This window comes from Sciurus carolinensis, chromosome 4, assembly GCF_902686445.1.
Source record: "Sciurus carolinensis chromosome 4, mSciCar1.2, whole genome shotgun sequence".
Taxonomy (NCBI): Eukaryota; Metazoa; Chordata; class Mammalia; order Rodentia; family Sciuridae; genus Sciurus; species Sciurus carolinensis.
This window is the reverse complement of record NC_062216.1, coordinates 17,158,259-17,184,262: the sequence shown is the minus strand read 5'-3', so window position 1 is coordinate 17,184,262 and position 26,004 is coordinate 17,158,259. Positions and strand designations below refer to the sequence as shown.

The 26,004-nt window shown below is 41.7% G+C and overlaps 1 protein-coding gene across 4 annotated transcripts in view; it reads right to left on the bottom strand.

The window, feature by feature from the left end:
- Csgalnact1 (chondroitin sulfate N-acetylgalactosaminyltransferase 1) overlaps positions 1-26,004 on the bottom strand; it is a 309,579-nt gene that overhangs the window by 235,544 nt on the left and 48,031 nt on the right. The window lies entirely within an intron of this gene.

Sequence of the window (26,004 nt, the reverse complement as noted above, 5' to 3'; positions counted from 1 at the left end):
TTTGGGGGGGTCACCACAGTAAAAACAAAATAGGCAAAAATTCCTGCCCTCTTATAACTTGCATTTCATCAGGAGAAAAACAGTAAGGAATGGTACAAACAAGTAAGTTTCATAGCATGTCCCAAGATGGTCAGCATGAGGAGCTGAGAGGATGCAGAGATGGAAACGCAGGAGTGGGGAAGGAGTAGTTACATATTTCACCAGGGTGGTCAAGATGGGTCGAGCTGAGAATGTAGCACACTGAGAGCAGATGGTTTTGTGAGTTTTTTCCCACTTATTATACGATGAGTATGTTCTTGACCCATAAATGCTCTTTGGCAATATGATTTTTAATGACCACAGAGAATTTCATCTCATGAATGTCTCATGTTAATTTAACTATTCTGTGAGGCAATTAAATTTTTCTTCTTTTTAAAAAGCTATTACAAATAATGCTTCTATTTTTCTTTACAGAAATGTAAAGAGGTAGAGTTGTACTGACTTTGGTATACTTAGTGTTAAGGTTCATGATATACTTGAACTACACGGGGCAGCAGCAACTTGAAGCAATGTGCTTAATTTTTTTTCTCCCTCCCTTTCTATCAAGGTTCTAACCACCCACACATGACAATCTCTTCATCAGGCTCACACAACTGCTCCGGCTTTTCCATCTCTTCCACCACCAGCCTCTCTGTGTATCAGAAATACTCTATCAGAGAGGAATTCTTCCCTAGACGCCTACCTAGCACAATGACTGGTACAGAGAGGAACATGCAATAAATACCTATTGGATTAATAAATGAACAAAAAATGAATGAGTACTCATAAAACATTCTGCCTTTCATAGAACCAGGGAGATGCTTGGATCTTTTCCCTCCCACTAAGGCTTCCTTCCACCAAGAGCAATGAGTCATATCTCAGACATATTTAGCATCTTCTTAACAGGGTTGCAAAGTATTTCCCTTAATGCCTTTAGGATGCTGGAAACTGCTATACAACCTGGACAGCTAAAGAATACTACTAACTATCTGATGTAAGTAACTATCTAAACAGCATGTAGAGACAACACATAAAATCCCTCCATTACTCTCCCTCTTTCTAAAAATTAAAGAAGACAATTATATAATGTCTTACTCTTAAAACATAAATGAGAAGTATTTTTAATAGTTTGTAAAGCATTATTCATCTTAAATTCCAATCATAGCATTATTCAACTGCTGCTCTTATCAAAAAGAAATTTATTTTTATACTGTTACAGAAAGCGGGAGAAACCTAAAAATGATTTGTGTAAAACTTGGCAAACAAGAAAATACTGTACTCCAAAAATTCAAAACAGGATACATCAGTTCTTTATCACCTAAACTGGTTCATTATGGGGCCATGCAACTGAGTAATAATAGTTTCACTGCTGAGGTAACCGGGGACTCTGAGTTATAAGCACTGTACTTCACTGCTGACAGTCTCAAAATCCTCCTTCCCCATGCCAGCTTTTGGAAGTTGGCATTAAAATCAGAAAGCCCTCAAAAGATTTCTCTCTCTCTTTATTTTATTTATTTTTTATTTTTTTGATATCAGGGACTGAACCCAGGGGTGCTTAACCACTGAGCCACATCCCCAGCCCATATATATATATATATATTTTTTTTTTTTAATCTAAAGACAGGGTCTCACTGAGTTGCTTAGAGTCTCACTAAGTTGCTGAGGCTGACTTTGAACCTGCAATCCTCCTGCCTCAGCCTCCCGAGTCAAAAGATTTCTTAATTTATAATGCAGCTTTAGAAAAAACAGGAAACGTGATCCTCTTACACTCCACAGGCATGAAAACACCCATCCTGGGATGATACCTTTCCTTTCTGTGAATAACCCAGGTGGCCACTAAAAATGGATTCAGATGCAAGGAACCAAGTGGATCTGGATTTCAGGGTCCTCCTAAGGTTTCCAACTTTAAGCATTTGATCTGCACAATAATGTATCTTGACCATCACCATGCCTGTGCCTCAGAGGCACTAAGGGCGAAGGAGGCAGGAATTTGAGCCAAGCAATGAGTTTAAAGCTGCTCATATCCAGGTAGATATGTGCACCAGCTCTTCACTCCACCATTCATGATCATGGAACCTGGTCACAGTAGAACAAGGTGGCAGGAAGAAAGAGGCCAAAGTTGCTATGAACAAAATGGTCTGTACTGGCTTCCACACAACCACGTCCACTCCTGGGTCTTTAAGATGGACTGTGGGATAAAGGGTGCAAGCTGGGCCTTTCCATCTCTGATTCCCATGGCTATCCTTACAAATGATCCAGTGGAAACTGAGCAACCCAGTCCAAGCACGTGAGACTCAGAAATTAATTCACCTGCTTCCACCAGCGCACTAAAACTCTGTACTGCAGAGATGGGCTTTGGGCACTAACATCTTAGAATGCTTGCTGCCATAACAATTTCTACATTCCTCTTTTAATATAGTGCTTTTTTAAAAAAGATTAGAAGTAGCTTCACCAAATTCCCTTTTGAGAAGAATGTATCATTCGTCTTTCAAATCACTCAGTCAATAAATATTTACTAAGTGCCTATCCTACACTCAGCACTGAAGGTTACCCAAAATACAATACAGAAGAAGTAAATTCAAAGAACTTGTCCTTAAAGAGCTTCTGAAAATGTCAGGAAGCACACAAATACACGATGTGTTCATTTTGATGAGTGTGTTAAATAATGCCCAGTACAAAGGAAGTAGAGAGGAAGGGGGAAGTGGATTTATGAAGAGGAGATTCTTGAGCAAGATCTGAAGGTGGGTGAAAGCAACAGTCCTGCAGATGATCTGGTAGAGGAACATGTAGAAGATAGCAAGGACCAAGGCCTGAGCAGAAGAGAGTTGAAGAACAGCAGAGCTGTGACCAGTCAGCTGAATATGAAGAAGTATGAGCAATGATGGCGATAGGTAGAGATCACCTGAAACCTTTGAAGTCCCTGCAAGGACTTTGTCTTATATACACAGGGAGAGAATAATCGCTGGTGGGAGATAGAGAGTCAAACAAAACTTGAAATGGCCTGACCTACTACAGAGTAAAGAACAGACGAAGGGGAGAGTGGAAAGAGAGGACAGGTAGGAAGTGATCATGCTCTGCAGATTAAAAAAAAAAAAAAAGGATAACAGAGAGACAATTTTAAAAAGTTAAATATATATTTCAGACATTTGTTTTTTTAAAAAAAAGCTATCAGGATCACCTGTATAGAAGAGAAGTGTGAGCAGAAAGGAGCCCTGGGTGACCACAAGGCAGTGCCCACAGTTGAGGTGGAGGAAGACCATGGAGGGGGTTGAGCTCAGAAGACCAGAGCTCAGCCTTCCATATAGGAAGCTGAGACATCTATTTGACATCCAGAAGGAGATGTGGAGTTCTGGGGAGGTCCAGGCAAGAGATATCAATCTGGAAGTTGCCAGTAAGGCATTTAAAGTCATGGAACTATCATGGTGGCAAAAGCCCACACAGTCTTCTTCCCTCAGACTACAATTAGAAACTTGACAAAATACAAAAAGCAGCTAGCTGAGAACTATGAGAAGGAAACAAAATCAGGCGGATGGTGGAAAGGAGTCAGAAGTTGGAAAAGTGACCTTCAAAGGGACTAATCCCAATATCTGTCCAGAAAATATGAATGGAATGACAGAGAGCAAAGAGCTAGAGAAAAAGGTCTCCTAATTCTGTGTATGACACTCTGCAATGAGTCTCAGGTTCACCCATGAGTTGCATATGTGCAGAATAGACCCAAAGCAATGTAACAGAGATCTGAGAACTGAATTAAGGTTTTTAAAGCAAGGTTCAGGTCTCAGACTAATCTCTGGTGGTACAAATACAAGACAGAGTCAAAGCAGAAATCAGAGACTTTGAAAACTGAATTGACACTATGACCCACAGAGGGCAAGACAGAACTAACAGCCTGAACCTAACCAGGTTGATTATCAGCTTTAAGACATGGATTACAAAAGGACCTAGCATTTATGCAATATAATTTTCACAAAGTTCAAGACAATGTAAGATCACTCAGTGTACAAAGAACTAGGGAAACATGATCATTTCCCAAGGTAAAAGATGATCAACAGAGGTCAGCCCAATAAGATCTAGAAGCTAGAATTTTCAAGTAAAGTCTTTACAGTAGTTATTAGAATTATGTTCTAAATGGTTAATGCTCTTGGAATGAATGGAAAGCCAGGCAATGCCAGGTTTGGAGTTTCAGCTCCCTGCTTTCCTGGGACACAGGGACTAATCCCAAATTTTAGGCAATCACTTTAATCTGAGGCAAAGGGGTGTGGCAGCAACCTCTGCAGATCTACTTGGTGGTATAAAGAAAATCAGAAGGCATGAATCAGCATGAAATGTCTAGTACAGGCAAAAAGTCAGGAGAAGGAGAGGGAAAGTCCAGATCAGGAATTCTTCAAATAACCAACCACAGAAGACAAAACTATCCCAGAAGTCACAAAGAAGGGCAGCTCAACTTTGGAAAGTTTTGTCATTCCATCCTCTAGGTGAGCAGTGACTAGTTCTCTTCGAAGGGAATACAAATTAGGAGCCCAACAGAAAAAGCAAAGGATCCTAAGGAATATTCTTATGTTCCCGCAGCTGATTAAGTAAACAAATCTTGTTGAGGAACATGACCAGGAAAAAGCCCACGAAAAGGACTCCAACGCCACAAAGAATCAAAACTAGTTCCTATAATGGAACAAATAAAAATATCTTTATAAAGGAGTCTGGTATCTCTTGACCCATGAAGGAAAGCACTTTGGAATATGAAACAGATTCTCTGGAGTAATGGAAAATACCTCCAAATTAAAGAGGTGGCACCAGAAAGGACAAGGGAAGGAGCGGACAGGGAGAGCCCCTGGTGACATGACAGCTCCAATAATAGATTAGCTCCAATAATGGATCAGGGATCCTTACTCAAGGCCAAGCCCTCACTGGGAACGTTACATGTCCATTGTCAGGTAATCCTTACAAAAGGATCACGTAGGCCACATCATGATCCCCACTTCACAGGGAAGGAAGCAGCCTGACAGCTGTCATCCAATCAATACTACAGAAAACAAATTTCACGCAGCTCAGAGAACCAGTAGTCACTATTCTATACAGAAACTCTTACAGGTAAGAAAATCATTGCAGACATTTAAAAAATTTGAACAATTTAACTCTATGTGCAGATCAATCATATTCTAAGGTACTGAGAGAGACACTGGGGATATTGATGCAGTGACCCCTATCGCCACCTTTAAACTCTGAGAAGTTCTGTTTCTGACTGCTCTTCAACTATCCCTTCATCCTGCACACACAGGTGGCCCCAGCAGCATGCACTGTGTGTGGGGCACGCTACCCCACCTTCCTGTGCTGTTCACCCCCAGTCGGGTGCAGGTGCTGACTCCTTGCGTAATGAATTGGCCCTCGCAGGTTCTGAGAGCAATAAAAGAGGGAGGAGCGGGGATGGGAGGCTGGTTCCAGACAAGAATCTGTGTTTGGCTTCATATAAATCACTTCACATTCTTTGATCTCAGTTTCCTCACCTACGAAAATGAGGGAGGTGAACTAAAATCATAGAACTTCAGAGAAGGAACAGGCCCCCCACATCAACTTAGAGTAGATTCAACCCACTTTCTAAGTCTGATGAACTCAGCGCACCCTTCCAGATGTGAAATCCTGGAGCTGACAACCACAAAGAAGTATGTTTTGTTCTGAAAGTTCACCTGTAAATCAGCGGTTAGAAAGGAGAAATACACTCCCCTGTAGAAATAGCGTTATTAGAGGTAGCCGGTTTCCATGTCAACCCACAAAAGCCTCTCTAACTTGTAAAATACCTGAATATAGTACTATCATTTTAGTATCACCAAAGCCCCTTGGGATGCAAGGAAAGTGTCTCCTACCTCCCCATAATGTCCCCACTGCCCCTGTTGAGCCACCTGGACAAAAACTTCTCAGGCAAGCAAAGGAACAAAAACTGAAAATGGAAACAAAGAGGCCCAATAGGAATTGGTGAAGTGGGAGGTGGAGACAAAGAATGAGGACCAGCTCAGCAGGTGTGTGAAAACAGAGTCAGGGAGAGGAAGGAGACAGGCTGCCATCCGTCCTCCACATCTCCCTTCCCCTTCCTGACACAATGGCCCACTGGGTCTACATCAGATGAGTGGCAAATCTTTAAATATACTGCCCAAATTCAGAAGCAATAAAAGGGTTTATCTCTTTTTTTTTTTCCTCAATTTTATTTTTGGTGCTGGGAATTGAACCCAGTAGCACTGAGCTACATCCCCAATCCCTTTTTTGATTTTTATTTTGAGACAGGGTCTTGCTATGTTGCTAAACCTGCCTTGAACTTATGATCCTCCTGTCCCAGCCTTCCACGACACTGGGATTACAGAGATGTGACACCACACTCAGCAAACGGTCTTTCTGAAACTACAGTTTGGTACATCCCAGGACCTTTGTGCCTGGGATGTGGACCTCACCCCTTCCAGCACCTTATCCCCTTGAATGTAGTTCCAAGCTCTCACCCTCTCTCTCCACCCCTCCCATCTCCAAACCTTGGCTGGTCAAGAGACTGTGTCTATGCCCTGGGCATTCTGCCCAGAGGTCCCCAGTTGTACCTCCTCTAGCCACCACATGTCCATGGGTGCAGAGAGCTCCCAGGATGTGCCCATCAGACCTCACCTCTTCTGGCCACACTACAGTTCCTAGGACCCGCCTCGGTCCATTCTTTTGAGGATAAACCACTTCACTGGTTTGGATAAGGAAGGCTATTCGTAGCCAGGTGTAGTAAGACCTGGGACTCATAGTCACAGATGTCTACGTATACCCCTAGGGAGATTCTGGACAAGAAACTTGAGGCAGCCAACAATTCTAAATTTGAACCTAGGTTGCTACCAAAGTATTTCTCAAGATAGGAGCCTGGGACCAGGTTTATAGACAGCCTGACTTAAAAACTGGAAAGTTACATAGACACATGGTACATAGGTCTCCACTGGTACTCGTGCCCCGGGCCCAGTAAATATTAGGAATGGGCCTGTCTCTCTTCTCCCTGCCCCGCCAGGCAGTGTGCAGAGAAGGGAACCAGAGTGTTTGCTAATGAGTTGGCAAGCTAACTTCCTTCTCTACCTAGGAGCTCTTCTTAATTAGAAATAAAATGGCTGGCAGCACTCCCCCCAACAGAAGGTTCCCCCAGTTTCACACCCATTAGGCAAAACTTCCCTCTGCCACACACCCACACACAGGAGATCAAAAGGAGCCTTCCCGCCATCCCACAGCCCTGGAACCGGCCTCTTCTCTGTTCTCCTCAGCACTCACTCCCACAGTTTCCACCGAAGTACTGACTAAGGCACGCTGGGGTTTTAGAGCCTACAGAAGATGCACTTCAATTGGAAACAATATTTAAATAAAAAGAGTCTAAACCACAGGGAAGCCGTAGACCCAGGCGCAGTTGCTCCCTGTGATTCAGGGCCACACTGCCACACAGCTTGAGCTCAGCATCTAAGCTCCTGGACAAGCCTGTCTGCCTGTGTTGATTGAGATCTGGTTTTTAGCAGCCGTTCTGGCAAGCACCAGTTGGGGAAAATGGTCCAGTTCTGCACTGGGAGGTGGGGCACTGCAGGAGGACACCACCCGCCAGTGGCAGATCTCTGCCACACACACACACACAACACTTCACAAAGCCCTGCGTAGATGAGCCTGTCCCTCACTACTCCAGCCTGGTGCTGTCCTGTATGCAACACAAAAGCAGCTGAGTCCACCTTAAATGTAGGATCCTTTTAAAGGGCTCTGGGGATCATGACTTGCCCCTCAGGCAGGATGGACAGGGTAGCTGATTAGCAGCTGGCTCCACCACAGGGCTGCGGTCAGAGCGGGATATGTGATTGAATCTGTGCCATGTGATTCACACTTTGTCTGGCTCCCAATGACTTATAATAAATCTATCTGTAATACATTCTACAAGTTCTGTGCATCCTACCTGATTTTGCCCAATCACAATTACTATTCGAAGTCACCAGGCCTCGCCACCTCCAGTTGTTATAGCATTTTACCAGGATTTTATTATCAGAAAGCACTCCAAAAATGAGTTTCAAAAAGGATAAGCAAGGTGAAAAAGTCTGACAGTTAACAAACTATTAGAATTACTCAAAGAGTTTGGTGAGGTATCGAGATCTTTTAAAAACAGTCTTTCTGCATACCAATGAAAAGATTATGAAAAGGTGAAAAGATTATGAGAGGGTGGCATAAGATCCCTTTCACAACAAAAATAAAAATAACTACCCAGAACGGAACATACAAAAAATTTGGGGTTGGGGATATGGCTCAGTTAAAGTGCTTGCCTTGCAAGCACAAGGCCCTAGGTTCAATCCCCAGCACCATAAAAAAAAAAAAAAAAAATTTTGTCAAAGGGACCAAAAAGCATACCAAGCACTTAAAAGGAAATGAGATTAAGAGACACACCTTATTTCTGGAAAATATAAATTAATATTAGACATATTTCAAGTCTGTATAAATTAGTCCAAAATAAACACTAATTCAACTAAATTCCAACAGAATTTCTTTTTTCTACAGCTTAGCAAATAAATGATTCTTAAGATCTGGAGTAATAAATACGTGAGAAGTCTGGACTTTTTTTTTTTTTAATAAGAAAAGCTATTGAGGGAAGAGTTCCCTTTCTATCAAATATTAAACTGTATAACAAAGTTTAATGATGGAGTAATTGTGCAGCAATATACAGGCAGATCGAAGAACAGAAAATCAAGAGGAGGATCAAAGTAGAAATACATGATAATTTCAAATCAACGAAACAGACGGATGAGTCAGCACATGGTATTGCAGCAACTGGTTAAGACTTGGAAAAATTAATAATCAATTAGATCTCTACTCCAAAACAATTGCCAAATTAAACTGTAGATCTAACAAAGACAACACAAGAAATGACAAACTTATAGCAAGAAAATGCCAGTGAATAATTATAATAGCACCTTGAAGTGGGTCAGGAATTGCTTTACTGCTACTGGGAAGGAATTCTCCACATCCCCAGAAGAGAGAAGAAGGAAGAGATGCCTCTCCCCTGGTCACACCCTGTGCCCAGGGAGGCTTCAGCAGAGGACACCTGGCCCTTGGGAAAGCACACAGCATTCTGGGAAGGGAGGGAAAGCCAGTTCTGGTGAGGAAGCCTTCATGTAAGCTCTTTGGTCAATTGTCTTGAGAAGAGCACCAAAGAAAGACAGGGACCCAAATCTCCAAAGTGTCAGCCATTGCTCAAGTCTTCTTGAGATTTTTTGAAGTTTCTCCTTCTAAGTCAATATTCATTTATGTGCCCCATTTCATATTCATAGTTTTATATTCTTTTTCTTAAAGAGAAACTCCAATTGCCTATGCTTCATGCTTCAGGAAACCTGGATCCATCCCTGCCCCCACACTTTGCAGCAGCTCTGCAGATTTTACACACTATCTATCTTACTGCAGCAGGAACACAGTTTGGAAAAGTCACTGCATAACCTCACACGTGTAGAGTGCACATTTATGTTGACAATTAAGAGCAGAACCTTTGAAATCTGAAGTAGACAACTCAGAGGAGAGGTCTAGAAAAATATACTTTGAAGTGGTTATTTCCAGGTGGCAAGATAATGAGGGTTTTTTCCCTTTACTTTTTATTTGTATTTTCTATCTATCAGCAATATGCATATACTGCTTGAGAAGAAAAAATGGAAAAAAAGTTATTTGAAGATGATTCTTATAAGGATTAATTTGCTCTTAAATTAGTGTTACGTGACTGTTTTAAAAGTGTAATTTCAAAGTAAACTACTTGCAACTGGCAATTTTAATATGATTTGGGGAGCTGAGCTCTCTTGCTGTCACCTAGGGCTGAAAGGGCTGAGGATGGATTCAGATAAGATGAAAAAACCCACTGTCCTGCCTCTAGGCACAGGGATGTTCCTTGGCCTATCAAAGGGTTACATCCCAATAAGTCCATTGTGAGTTGAAAATATCGTCAATGAAATGGCATCAAATCCATCTAACCTACTGGTCTAGCTCTGCAGCACTGCACCCTGTGGAGTGCTGGTTGTTTCCCCATGATGATCTGGGACCGACAAAGCAGCTCACTGCCCTTGCCCAACGTCATGAGGACTGAACCACATCGCACTAGCTCAGGAAAAGATCCAGATTCAAAATTCAAAGTATAGTTTCTATTGACTGTCTATCACTTTTGCACCATTATAAAGTCAAGAAATCCCAAGTTGAACAGTTAAAACTTGGGGACTATCTATAGACCGTGCTTCTTGGCCTTCATTGCAGAATTCAGTGTTGTCTCACATGTAGGCTGAAGGCAAGGCTGTTCAGTCTTCCAGCCCTTGATCTCCCTGAGCATGGGCCACACGTCCCTGGAGAGCTCAGAAGAGGTCGGAGGGGGTACGTGCTACCAGCTGGTAATGACCCATGCTCAAACACGCCCCCTCTTCCTCTCAGTTCTTCTGAATCTGGTGGTGGGTGTGGTGTTTCGGTCAAAGATGCTTTATTGCAAGTTAACTTCCACAAACCAATCAGAACTAGTGGGAAGAGGTGGTTTTGGAGTCAAGAGGTCCAGTTTAAGTTCTACTTTGGCTACTTTACTAGCCATATGACCTAGGGCAAGTCACTTAATTTCACTGAGTATTTGATCACCTGTAAAACTGTGGTAATGGGATCTACTGATGCTCAAATGTCAAAGTCATCATGTACCTAACACGCTCTCGGGTGAACTGTGAAGAGTCCCACAAGTATAAAACCTTCAGTGATGACAACCTTGAGAGCAATGACTGCACAACTAATTGTTTTTCTCTCGCTTTGCACTCTACCCAGGACACTGACAAGGGTGTCCTGGAAACAGAACCAAAAGAGAATTAGCGATGAGTGGCAATTTTGAGGCTGTACGGGGTGGTCTCTTTGTCAGTCAGGACTCTTATGATAACAAGGGATAAAACTAATACTTGCCAGTTTTAGAATGATTTAGAATAGCAAAACATCGCTATCACTTTGTCTACAGGAGGTAGTGCTTGGGACGGTCACAGAAGCTCAGCATAGTTTCAGGAATAACAGGGACGCTGCTGCTGCTGCTGCTGCTGCTACAAACACATTTTTTCTCTGCATTGCTTGTTCGAGATTCTCCATTCCAGGGAGATGTATCTGACTGCTGTCCCAGGAGGTGCATCCATGCCTAGCTAGAGCAAATGCCTGCCTCTTACTAAGACTGCAAAGAGAGGGGAGTCCCCGATATGGAAATAGTAACAGAAAATAAAAATAAATGTCCACTGTGGTCCACATGGTCAGGCATGGACACTGACCACATCAAGCTTAGACAGGGGCTGTTATGATTTGGATGTGAAGTGTCTCCCAACCCAAAAGCTTCTGTGTTAACACAGGGATATTCACAGGTGAGATGATCAGATTATGAGAGCTGTGACCTAGTCAGTCCATTCTAGTCTGAATGGACTGGATGGTAACTGTAGGCAGGTGGAGTATGGCTAGAGGAGATGGGTCACTAGGGCACGCCCTGAAAAGGAAAGGTGCAGCTTCCCTGTGGCTCCTTCTCCCTCCCCCTCCTCCTCCCCTTCTCCCTCCCTCTCCCCCTCCCTCCCATCCCCCTCCCTCTCTCTGCTTCCTGGCTGCTGTGAACTGAGCAGCTTTCCTCCACCACACCCTTCCACCCCATGATGTGCTACTTCACCTTAGGCCTGAAGCAATGGAATTGGCCAATCATTGACTGAACATCTGAAACCATGAGCCCAAAATGAACTTTTCCTCCTCTAAGTTGCTCTTGCCAGGTATTTGGGTCAAAGTAATGAAAAGCTATATAATAGGAGCTTTTCACTCCCTCTCCCTCAAGCCCTAGATAGTATAAGAGAGACAAGATGGCATGGACTTTCAGGAGAGTAACAACCCCAGAAATGGATAACATCAACCCAGGAACCACCATGTAAAAATAGCAGGAACATTCCAGGAATCATGGCTGCCATGACAGACATAGGATTCATGTGGGTCACACTCTCCCTTCTCTAACTCCCTGTTCCACTTGTTAACATAATGCTCACCTCTCAAACTTGGCACAAAGATTTCTGTCTAGGACAAAATCACATAGAACCTTGAAGCTGGTATACCAGGAAATGCAAACAATGAAGGTATGTTTTTCAGAAATCCTTCTATAGTATTTAAACATTATTATGGTGGCTTGTAGATATCATTGTCTTCAAGAACTCTGTATGCATGCAGTGTGATAGTGTCTGTGACTTTTGCTCTATCAGAATACAGCAGACATTACCAAGGGCTCTAAGTCACCCGTGTGCTTTTTTCCTGTTTGGAATCCTAAATGCCCCTTGGCAAATTCCTCAGTCAAACATTTAAGCATCAGTCTCTATGTATAATCATTTAATATATACCCTTCCTCGACTAAGTAGAAAAACCTAGGAATTACACACAAAATTTGCCTCATCCTTTGTTTTCATTTCGTGTTTTGCTTTAGAAAAGAAGGTAGTTGCTCTGAAAGAGATGCCCTACTGAAAACTATTACATAAGTGCATATCACAGCAATAATCTAAGTGCACAGGGCTGTACAGACCTTGTACAAGTTATTGAAAGATGAAATTAACTAAGCAGAAATTATTTTCATATAGCAGATAATTAACACAAATTATAAACTGGATTAAATAATTCTCTCCATGTTGTATGCCTCGGACCATTACCACACTAATATGAAAAATTCCTGAAATATCTTCAACCATTTCTCATGTGTCAAAGAAAATTTGGCTTCTAAAGATATGCAGCTTCAGCAATGAAACTCCATTCTCTTATTATTTACTCTAGTTAGTGATTTTTACTCCTTAGAAAGAAAGAAAAAGACTACATAAAGAGAGTACTATTATTACTGTGTCTGTTACAACTGTAGATCATGAAGCAAAAAATTGTTGCAATTTTTCAATTGTTGACACTTCCAGGCCAATTCTTTGTATAAGTCAAAAAATGGAAAAGTGACTGAAGCAGATACTACATGACCCTCAAAGGAGAAACTAGGTTTCTGAGGAAATGTAAACACCCACACTGACCCAAAAGACTACAAATAATCAGGTCTGTACATTTTCTATTGTGCTTTCCAGTTTACAAATTTTAAAGTTTGGGAAAGTGCTTTGCAAAACTGATTGATTCACAACCCTCACGTCCTCACTTACATAGTTGTTACAGTAAGAGAAAACAACTCTGAGGAGATCACTATTTAGTCCTTGAGACCACCAGTGGGACTTTCTTGAAGCCTTCAAAGCCTGAGGTCATTCTATGGGTTGTTTTGCTTCAAAAGGTAACTAAAGATTTTTGGTACAGTCTCTGAAGTCAGGGTGATGAGAAGAAGTCATACCTCTATGGAGGTCACTAGGGATGGGCAAAGCATCCATCAACACAGAGATTCATTCTATAAGACATGTCCTTGGTCTACTGTGAAACAAAATGGTAAACAAAGGGCCATGCCCTGAAGGGAAAGAACAGAGGGCAGAGTAGGTTGCAAGTAATCCCAAAAAACACAGTAGAGCTAGCTCCCTAGTAAAGCAAATGCTTATCAAGTGTCTTGTGTATGCCACTGTGCCAGAATCCTTGCACTTAAGAAAATGTGGAAGAGAAATTAAATCACATGGGTGAATAGGAACAGTACCTCACACTTTGTACTGTCTCCTTCCCTTCACCCTATAAATTCTCTCATCCTAAAAAAACAAAAGAATTAAAAGAAAAGCATTTGAAAGCTCCCTTGGCCCACTGTTCACCTCTGGTGGTTGCCCCTTCTCCTTGCCTCAGCTAAGCATTTTGAAAGCACTATCTCTCCTGTCTCCACATCATCATCTTCCAATTATTCCAGGTAGACCAGAAGGCTGACCTCCAAACCTACACTCCATTACACTGCCCTTGCCAAGGTAACCCAGGTCCACCATGTGCAAACCTGATGAACACTGTTCAGTATTTGCCTAATTAGGCCAAGACTGATTCCAGTTAGGCTATGTAATTATGGATATCAATGCAGCTTCCCCCTATCCACAAGTGATCAAGACTCTTTCCTTTAGAAGTCACAGTTTGATAAGTTAAATGTCAGAGGCTCCTCACGGCGTGTGACAGTTTTAAAACATACCATCAAATTCTTAGACAGGTCTTTTATTCTGTCGCCTACCATCCCCTCCCCTTCAATCTGAGCCCACCAATATAGCATAACAGAGATGATGTCATGCAACTTCCAAGGCTAAGTCACACAAGACTGTATTATAGCTCTGCACCTGCTTCTCTTGGGACTGTCACTCTTAGAACCCAACTACTATGGTATGGGAAAGCCCAGGCAGCCCATGGAACATCTTACATGAAGAGATCTATTTGGAGAGGAACCAAGACCCCTGGCAATCAGCCCCTGCTGAATTTTCCAGTCTGCAGCTAGTGCCAATTCCACAGTCATGTGATCACCCATCTTTGAAATGGATTCTCCAGCACCCTGTTGAGCTGCCCCACCTGACACAGCAGGAACCCAAGCCTTTTGTGCCACTCTGTGCCCCAATTACTTATTTTGGAACTCAATAAGTGACTACTGTTGGGGAGGTTTGCTATGTAGCAATAAGTAACTGATATTCAGGGCTATGGAAGTTTATGCAAGACTCTTGATTTCCACTTTAAAATTCTGAAAGAAGAATGAAAATTGAAGAATGAAATGAAGAAGTGAGAATTTTCAATGTATTAAACTACTAAGTAAGACTTAAAAGTTCCAGCAGACCAAACCAAAATGGAGTCAATCATGACCAAGTTCCATGTCACCAAACCAAAACTAAGGTGTTTTTCTCACCTTCCCTGAAATCAGGAAAGATGACAGTTAAATCCCCCCAAAAGGCCAGTTTTATCCAACAAGATAAGGAAATTCCCTCTACTCTAACCTTTATAAGGAAATAAAGCTGAAGTGACCTGATGTTAACCAACCCACTTGTATCATGCCATTTCCTTATTCCTGCTCAAGGGACCTTATAAAAACCAGCTCTTCTGCCATGCCCAGTAGAGAGCCTTTTCTCAGTCTTGGGATAAGATGCTTCCCAACTCATGAATCACAAATAATCAAAGCCAATTAGATGTTTCAATTTGTTAAAATTTTGTTTTTCAACAAAACTGATATATAAAACACAATACTAAGTGTTAGAGTCAATTGAAAAATCACAGGCATAAATTAACCAGAATCTTAAAAAACTGTGTTTTGAAGAAGAGGTGGTAAGCAGTTATTTTCTTCCTAATATTGATTAGGCAATTAATACTTTTGGAATCAATTTCTAAAGTTACAGAAAGTGTAAATTTATCTCTTTTACTTTCAAGAGGCAAAATTAACTGAATGTATAGCCAAGCAAGTAAAGCTGTTTTTAAATCTTTATTATCAAGATTAATTATATACATTATTATAACTTCATCAACTTTAATCTAATCCAGGTCTCAGGACATAGATTTCTCTACACTGGGCCTTTTTTTCCCCCCTCCTATTTTGGATCTTAATTCTCTGTTTCTGCAAAGGAGATAAGTTAGAAGCTTCTGTAAGTGTGATATATGGAACTATTAAATAGGAAAGTAGCTCCCATTTCTCCTAACCCAAAATTAGGCTACAGTTTACCAAAATGAAAAGCTAGGAACCATACATAAAAACAGATTTTTCCTCTATAAACAAAGCCCACTAGCAATAAACTACATGAGATATTCAAATTTGCTCGATCATAATACAGCTGTTTAAAAATACATGGCTGAAATTCACATTTGCAGTTTGCAGATGGAACAATAAAGATACCCTAAATTAATAATTAATGTATGATTTAAATCCAGTAGGGAAGGAGATGGTGTATTATACACACCATACACCCTTTTTATCCTCCATGCCCTAGGTCTTCCTTGTTTGAAAGGTAATTTGGGAAATTAAAGATCAGGAAAAGAAGTCACTACTTTGTGAAGGTCACTGGTCACAGAAACCATCAATGTGGGAGACTGGCTCATTTTAAATCCCATTTATTCTGAAACAAAATGCTAAGCAACAGAATAGAGGCCTGTGTGTGCGGCAAGTGCCCCAGACTGCAGGCAGTGGGCTCCAGATGACCAGTTGGCCCCTGGAAAGGCCCCAGCCAGAGCCCCGCCAACCATGCAAATGGTCTCTCTCAGACTGCCACTTCACAGTCTCATGGCTTCAAACATCTCAGCTAGCCTCAGTTAATGCGAGCATTTACCAAAAAGTAAAGGACCACATACAGGACCTAATTTCTTTAAAAATGAACCCACCCATTTGCTTTCACCTAAGAAGACAACTTAAGATAGACATTCACTAGGGCCTATGTAAGACCAAAGTACAAATTCCACAGGTAGTCAGTGGCCTGGTCCACTGGGGATGGTGGCTATTTCAGTCAGCTATCTCATTGCTGCTGCAACCAAAAGACCTTACAAGAACAATCAGAGGAGAAAAATTTATTTTGGGGCTCATGGTTTCAGAGGCTCAGTCCATAGACCACTGGCTCCATCCCTTAGGGCTTGAGTGAGGCAGAACACCATGACAGAAGGGTGTGGTAGAGGGAAGAAGGTCACCAAGAAGGACATGGTCACCAAGAAGCAGAGACAGCTCTGCTCAACAAGGACAAAATATATACCTCAAAGGCATGCCCCCAGGAACCCACCTCCTCCAGCCACACTCTACCTGCCCACAGTTACCACTCAACTAATCATTATCAGGGGACTAACTATCTGATTAGGTTAAACCTCTCATGGCCCAACCAGTTCACCTCTGAACTTTCTTGCATTATCTCACACATGAGCTTTTGGGAGACACCTAGTATCTAAAACATAACTGGCCATCCAATCCTGTAGCATTGCAGTTCTGACGATGTCCCCAGCCTGACCATCAGGAACAGATGACCTAGGGGGACTTCACCAACTGACCCAAAAATCCACCTTCCACTATTGCTTTCTGGCCGTGTGGTTGTGATTTAGTGACTTGGCCTCTCTTAGCCTCAACTCCTCTGCTGTAGGATGGAGATAATAATACCTGCTTTGGACAGTGTGAACAGCTAGCATATCAATGCAGTGATTCTCCAAGTGTGTCCTAGACTAGCAGTGTCATCTAGGAACCAGTGGGAAATGCAAATACCTAGGTCCTATCCTAGACCCATTAAATCTAAATGAATTGGGAGTACTAAAGGTTGGGACCTGCATTTTAACAGACCTTCTAGGTGAGTCTGATTCATACTAACATTTCAGAACCACTGAGCTACTATCTTAAAGCATAGTCATCATTGTTAGAAACAGCCTACCTCATTCTTTCTCTGCAATGCAGATAACAATGTTCTACTTAGAGAGGGTTCTATGACTATCATCATGGCAGTGAAGATGGTGATAATGATGGGGATAAAAGTGGCAGTTTTTCTATCTAGAGTGACTGGAAGAGGGACAGGGACCAGAAGATGTCCTAAATCATGGTTGAGAATTTATGACTAACTCTGAAGAGTGTTACTTCTACAGCCATCCAGGACATAAAGGCATAAAATGAGATAGTTTTAATGCAGAACTTTATTTTATATTCATCATAATGGAATTTTCCATCATTCGTCCAGGAAGCTTTAACCACTTAAAGGGTAATGTTTTAGGAATCCAGTCACTGAGACTTTACATGGAGGTAGGTAAGAAGAGTTCCTAGATCCTGAAAAGGTCCCTCTGTCCCCACATCTGACTAAGCTTCCAACAGCCCAGAGAATGAGCAGTCACTTAATCTAAGAAGGGCTCTGGGTAGAGAAGCGTACAAGCCCAAGTCTTGGAAAACCCAATGAATCTCAAGTTCCTCTGCCACTGGAGGAACCATTAGACCAAGGCCTCCAATCAGCACTCCGGCCAGGAGTGCCTCTAGCCCTCACCCTTCCTGTGCCAGTGTGTCAGTCATTTGCCTGTTTGCTCTCTGATTCATTCCCTGCCCTTTACTGCAAACTACCTTTGTTAGAATCACCTGCCAACTAGCTCCAGCTAGGTTTAGGTGGAAGACTGGGGGATACAAAGAAAGAAAGAGCCTGAGAATCTCCTTCCCTTCCTCCCTCTGCTGTTTATGACCTCCTCGGCAGTGTACTATGGTTCGAATGTGTCCTCCAAAGTTCAGGTTTTGGAAACTTTCTCCCCAATTCAAGTGTTGAGTAATGGGATCTTTAAGAGGTGGTTAGGTCCTAAGGGTGGAGGAATGGATTAATGCCATGATCATGGGAGTGGAGTGATTATTGAGTGAATGGGTATCTTATAAAGAATGAGTTCAGCCCCCTTCCTTCTCTCTCACATCTTCTCACCTTCCACCACAGAATGCTAGCCCCTTGACCTTGGACTTCCCAGCTGCCAGAATCATGAGCCAAATAAATTTCTGTTTATTATAAATTACCAAGCTGTGATATTCTGTTATAGCAGCACAAAACAAACTAAGAAAAGTGGCTTTATCTCTTCCGTGGTTCCAGCTCTGCCAGAGAGACTTACCTCCATGGTTTCAGATACTTCCGGGATCCTCCAAGTAGATCCCGCTCTAGGCCTCTGGTGGCGCTACCACCTCCTCTCTTTGTTCTATCAGACTTTGTGGTGTAGTGGCTTCCTGCTGTCGTTAATCTCTGAGTGAAGTCATCCCTACTTGACTTTTCAGATTACTTCAAAGATCTTTCATAACCAAGTCCCTGCAATAAAGTTCTTCTTTTTGATTGCATGAGCCATGACTAATACAGCCCCCAGTCTTGACCAGGTGTTACTCAATGCCTACCAATGAACTCGGCTCCCTATCAGAGACTTTTCCTGGACCTATCTTCTCCAGGGAGCCCCTGTTCACTTACAGTTTTTAGTTCTTACCTGTTTGTGATCAACCAGTTCTGACACTACCCATGCATGAGCTGTGCCCTGACCCAGCTCATGCCCTGACCAGACTTTACACACATCCTACGCCCTCCTGGGTCCAGCCAGTCTCCACTGGTATCTGCCATCTTACCCTCTCTGAACTCAGAGTGTACCATTAAGCAAATATCTGAGTCAATCCCAGGCAAAGGGAAATTTTTGACTTGAAAATAACTATATAACTGGTCCCAAACTCACCTGATATTTTCATAAATTTCTACTTCTTTTTGGCTACAAAGGCACAACAGATGTACAAACTAGAGTCAGAACACAGTGTTCCAGAAAATGATTATGCTCCTGGCAACTACCCACATAAGTGCAGTAAGTACAGTATAATGACAGTCTTCCCTTGATGCTTCTTGTTTTGTAAAGAGATTGGTCCCATTTCAAGTCTTGCATTCCAAAAGAAATCGTTGAACCATCCTTAACAACCAACCTTAGAAAGCTCAACTCTCTTAATTAATGTTTCAAAAAGTTAAAAAGACAAAACAGAGACAACTGCATATAATGAAGACTGTGGTGTTGCTGACTCGGGAGTGGAGCCAGAACTGGCAAACGCAGTGACTTTCCTAAGCATCCAAGCACTATATTTATACTTGTTTCATACTGTACTGTGGCTTTTGGAAACATGGAGTTAGTGCCCATGAGATCTTCTAGAATAGGGAAGGGCATGGGTTTCCTTAAATGTTAAGTAAGTTGCTGGAAGTGATCAACCACCTTCACATGGGCTTCTGAGCCCTTCTTCATTGCTCAGCTATTCCCAGTTTACCCTTAGGAACATGCAGGCAGCTGTCTGATATGCAGGCATATCAAGGAAAGGAAAGAGAAGGGAAGGGAAGGGCAGATAAAATACAAGTATGGATTTATAGACTGTTTTCTAAAGCAATCCACTGCACAAATGTACAAAGTACTGCAAGATTTTGCACCAGCCTGCCCATGAGCCAAGACAGCCTGCAAAGGTATCATGTCTGTAACACAGCAAAGATCCCATTCATTCAATAAGCCCTGAGCCTACACCCAGGTGCCCACAGACCAGCACAGTCCCCCACCTAAAGCTTGCTGCTCCTCTGCTCGCTTATATGTGGATACCAAGAGATTCTAGTAATACAATGGCACTGTTCACAGTGATGTAAAGTCCCAATAAAATCTGTCTATATAAACGCCAATGTGAAATTTAGAGCATTTCCAAAATACATTGTTTCCTAAAATCATGGGCTTAATTTCAAGTTTCTACAGAATTGGAAATCATTTGAATCACAGTGTTTTAATTTAATTTGAACTTCTATTATTTCTTCCCAATCAAGCACCTGGATGGTTTCATCCCTGAAAAACCTACCAGCAGAAAACAACTAGCAAATGGTAGCATTTTTGAGCCTCATGCTGGTTCCTGTCTCTGCTGTGCCACTAACTCACCATATGACCAGAGTGTATTTCACGGTCTCTCTCCCGGTCTCAGTTTCTTCCTTGTAAAACAAGGAGGTTGTACTACATAAGGTCAAAGGTCCCCTCAGGTCTAAAATGCTCCTATTTAATTGACTATACAAGTGATTCCAGAATAATAACCTAAGAAAGGTAGATTTAATTCAAGGCAGAATTAAAATGACAGAATTAAAAAAAAAAAAAAAACACCAGTTTTTAGATTTCTAAAATTATTTTGGAGGAAAGATTGTAAATTTGAAAGGAACAACAATGTCAAAACAAAGGAACATGGGTGATTTAGAATCCCCTCCCAAAATGACTAGGGTTTCGCATGATGTAATGCACATGTTTAAAAAAAAAAATGGAGTCAAAAGCTTCTTCCTTCAGTACAGAAGATTTTGTAATATTTCTAAGTGATCTAACCTGACAGCCTTTGAGGAAGAAAAACTCAAGCATTGCACTGCATGAGATTTCCTTCTGTCACAAGGCCATTAGAGCTAATGAAAAACGATGGCATTGTTAAGTGTTATTTATAGCTTCTTCTTAATAAAATGAAAAATGAACAGGAAAACACTCTGAATATAAATTTTTAAAGACTTTAAAGACCCAAGACCAATAGCAAAAATATATGTGTAGACACAGGCCTACAAATAGTCTTTTATTTATTTATTTTTCTTCTTAATGTGTATGAAGGATTGATGAGGGTAACTGCTCAGCTTTCCTTTCTCCACAGCATCATGAATAATTAGATGCCCCATATCCCAGGTCACTGCCATTGGGAATTTGAGGAACCTAACAATAAAAATGATTCTATCCCCAACCTGTTGTAGTTTCTACAACTTATACTAAAGAAACACTGGCTAACCCCCATATAATCTAGGAAAGCAAGATGCTGTGTGTCATGTTTTTAAAGTCACCTATCTTCCAACCAACTAACTATTCATTCCACTAAACTAGAAAAAAAGAAAAAAAGAAAGAAAATAACATCATTTATTAAGTAGCTCCTGGACCCAGTGCTTCACAAAATTCATCCCGTTTAATCAGACAAGTGTGCCTAAGACATGTTTACAGTTTTGAATGTCCCATCATGTCACAGTATATGACAGTAATAACAACAAAGTTGTTATTGAATCAACACTTTGCAGTAGTAGTCAGCAAGCTTTTCTAATGAAAGGCCAAACATCAAATATTCTAAGCTTTGTGGGACGAGTGGCAAAATTGAAATATTATGGAGGTACTTAACACAAGAGCAAACAGAGTCCTCAAATTTGTTACAGATGAAATTCAAAATATGGTAACATTCTACACCATGTACAACCAGAAGAATGAGAACTTATACTCCATTATGTATGATGTATCAGAGTGCATTCTGCTGTCATGTATAACTAATTAAAAAACAAAAATTTTTTAAAAATTAAAAGGAAACATTAAAATGTACGCACCTTCTTTGAAAAAAAATACGGTAACAACAATTGAGTTGAATTTTTTACAATACAGGCCTACTGATGAGGAATAATGGAATTCTTCTGGGAGGGATACATTTGTTTTAATTGGGGTTCAAAGTTAGTGCTCCCTATTATCAGACTGCAAATGTTCCTCTGTAAAAACCATTCTTCTTGTGGGCCACACAAAAACAGCAGCAGGCCAGATGTGCTTGTAGTTTGTGGACCTGTGCTTGAGACCTTATGAAATTCTTTCACTAATCTTCCATTCAACTACCGTTAATTATATTCCTTCAGTTATTCTTTCAAAAATATTCGGTGTATATGTGCTATGCACCAGGTGCTTTCCGGAATCATGTGGGTTGTAAAATGGGCAGGGGGCGGATGGATTCCTGCACCAGGGATACAAGCATGAATTGAAATCAGGCTTTCCCTCAAGGGACTCACTGTTTACTAGAAGAGAATGACATTTATCACATAAATGGAACAGAACACATGACACTCCGTGATGAATCCAGCAATTCCACTTCTGGGCCTAGATGCACAAGTATTGGAAACGGTCTCAAAAATATTCGTAGGCTCAGGTTCACAGCTAACTCGGCACCAGAGCCAAGAGGTGGAAGCAACCCAAGTGTCCATCAAAGAATGAACGAATGCACGCAATGAAATATTAATCAGCCTTTAAAAGAAAAGAAACTCCCAGACATGCGACAACATGGGTGAAGCCCGAGGGCATGCTGCTAAGTGATATAAGCCAGTCACAAGAAGACAAATGCTGTTCGATTCCCCTTACAAGAGGTACCAGGAATAGGCACATTCATAGGGGTGGAAAATAGAAAGTGGTTTCCAGGGGTGGGTGGAGGAGTAGCTAGTGTCTAAAGGGACCAGATTCCATCTGAAGATAATTCTGGAGAGAGCTGGTGGTGACGGCTGCACAAAAACATGAATGTGGTTAATGCCACTCAACTGCACGCTGAGCATCTATTAACCTGGTAAATGTTATGTTGCACGTGTTTCATCCCAATGAAAACTGAAGCACAGGCATTATCTATCATTTTAAAACAGGGGATAAGGCACAGAAAGATTAAGCCCTTTTTTTTTTAAATTACATAAATCATTGATTGCAGATCTGGGCTTAAAGCCCCCACTTGCAGGTGTGTGATCTCCTGAGTGCTCCTGGGTTTGCTTCCAACTTCAACCTGCACCTGAGGTCAGCCAGTCCCCAAACCCGTGGCCATGGTGTCCTTCCTTACAAACCCAGCCTGACGATCTTTCTCATCCACAGAATCAGGCTAATCACTTTCCTTCTCTGTGTCTCATCCTGGCAGCTGGAGTGTTTTATATTATTGTCGACCTATCAGTGGATGGCAGGATGAGAAACCAGGCGCAGACCAGAGGACAAAGCCCTCTTTGGCATAACCCGAGAGCACCCAGAGTATATTGTTCGGCGTAAACCAAGACTCCCCTTCTTCGAATTGCAAACATCCTATATCTCCACCTGTTCCTCTGTATCTTCTTAAACTTCTAAACAAAACCTCAACAAATGCTAAAAATTAACTGATTAGGCCACCAGACATTGGCAATTTGGGAGAAGACGATCAACTGCTAACTTAGAAATGTACCAAATTCCTTGACAGGCTGGAGATGGTTTTCCTAGAGTCAGGTCCCACTGGAGCGTGACCACCAGTTGCCATTTGATATCCACCTTACGTTTTTGCTTAGTCACAGACATTTCTATTTTTGAACTGGGCAAACTTTCTTGAAAGAAATTCTTTCCCAACCTCCACCGAATATAGGGGTGGCCTATGAGATGTCAGTAGAAGTCCTAAGGGTGGGTTTTAGAGAAGAATTTTAAAGAGTGCTTACTCAGCTGTGGGTACCAACGTGGCATTCCACCCTACCTTCTTCCCCCATGGAGACAGATGGAATGGCTGGAGCTGCCGCAATCATCTTGAGTCCATGAAGGAAGGGGACCAAGAGAATATCAGCTACTCTGATATCTTTAAGACCCCGAAGCAGTGCCACCAACTCTCTACCTCCAGCCTTCTTAAGAAAATAAATCCTTAGGAGTTTAAGACCATGTAGTTGGGAGTCAGGTACTGTCAGGCTTTCCATCTCAGACCCTGCTACACCCCTCTCTGCTGCCTGGATGCCCATCTTCTCCCATCCTTCCCCCAGCTCCACCCACCTACCCACCCCAGACTTGGTCCTCAAAACCTACATCAGTGGGTCCTAACTCATAGTTAGAGAGGAGAAATCAGTTCAGGTGCTATGTTGCACAGAAGGGTGACTATAAATAATAATAATAATAATACAATCAATAATTATTAATATTATAATTAAAATATTAATGATAATTATTAATAACAATACACTATAATAATTATTATTTATACTTTTTTTAACTAGAAGAAATTTTTCAAATGTTTCATCACAAAGAAATGAGAAATGTTTGAGGAGGTGGATATGTTTACCCTTACTCGAACGTTACACAACGTAACACATGTATTGAACCATCACATGGTACCCCATAAAAATATACTCTTTTATGGCTAATTAAAAAACTAAACATATATTTTTTAAAAGACAAAATGAAGAAAACTAATTTTTTTGGATTATTAAGGACATGTTACTAATATACAATAGAATATCTCATCTGAAAGTGGACATATTCTTCTCGTTAATTTTCTATTCAAGCTGTTCTATGAAAATGATTATTCTTTTCATAAAAATGTAATAAAATCTTAAAATGGAATTCATAAGGGGAAAAAAAGGAAAGAGCTCAAGACCAATGCCTCCCGGGCCTCATTCATTGCTCCTTCTGGACAAAGTCTTGGAGCGAATGTGCTGGGCTTCAGGGTCTCCCCACGGAGAACGAGTGCGGCCAGTCCTGAGCGGTCCCCCCGTGGACCAGGGCCAAGGAATGACCCCTCGCCTCCTACTCCCCACCCCCTCCTAATGTGCTTTTCCTTTTCCCATCGAACCAAAATAATTCCCATGGACTTCAAGCTAAAAATACTCAACAAAAGGCAGACTTATCACCTAAGGATGCGTGAGAAACAGAACAGAAGCCTTGAGGGAGTGCTTATCAGTGCCGTGGGGTCACCCGACCCAAGGCGACTGCCTTTCCCATCCGTTGACCCCCGACAATCCAAGTCAGACCAATCCAGAAGGTCACCAGCTCCAGGGTGACACATCTTAAGATGGCGTTTATCTCTCATTGGTTTTTTATCACTCCTAAGACCCTTGGGTAACGGGAGGACTGATTCCTATGGACTGTGGTCACCTTGCACGGGACACCAAGTTCAATCAATACAAAGAATACTTCCATGGCTTACAACTCACATGATGGAGACAAAGTTATCAGATTCAGGGACTCAAAACAAATTCTCAACCAAGTCATGCACAATATCCAAACCCAGTGCTCCCCAGTCTGGTTAATCTCAGCTCCCCTCCAGGGAAGTCACACCTAACGTGCTCTTCGGAAGCTGACCCTCACTTGCTTTCTTCCCTCGTCTCACGCACAGGGCCATCTGGCTGTCCCATCTCTCCTCACAACCTTCAGCCCCGTGAGGGCAGCACCTCTCTTTTAGAACTCAGGAAGCCCAACACACAACACCGCACAAGGCAGATTTTATTTTTTTAAGTTTTCAATGAATTAAAGAAGGGGAATGCTCTGAATTAACCCATTTAGTGGCTAATTAGGCAATTTAAGTGATCATTCTCACTCTCTTCTTCCCCCTCCCACCTCCTCTTTCTCCTTTCAGGGTTTTTCCCTCAACCCTTGAAGAACAAAGCACTAGAGGTACGTGCAGCCTACGAGCAGAGAAGAAAGTGTCTGAATAACACACCCTCCGGATGCCCTGCTATATTGTTCAATAGAGGAGACATTTTTAGTGGAATACACTAACACTAGCTTTTTAATTTAAAAACAGATGGCTACTAAATCAAAACCAGAACAAGAGTACGCCTCACATCTGTCATAGGATAGCAAGTGTGGTTAAGGACCCAAAGAACCAGGGATCCTTATACATGGCTGGTGGGAATATAAATGGGTACAGCCATAATGGAGAACAGTATCAAGATTCCTCAAAAAATTAAAAATAGAGCTACCATATGATCCCGTAATCTCATTTCTGGGTATTTATCCAAAGGAAATAAAATCACTTTCTCGAAAAGACATCTGCACTCCTAGGTTCACAATAGCATTATTCACAATAACTAAGATATAAAAACAACCTAAGCGTTCCTGGAT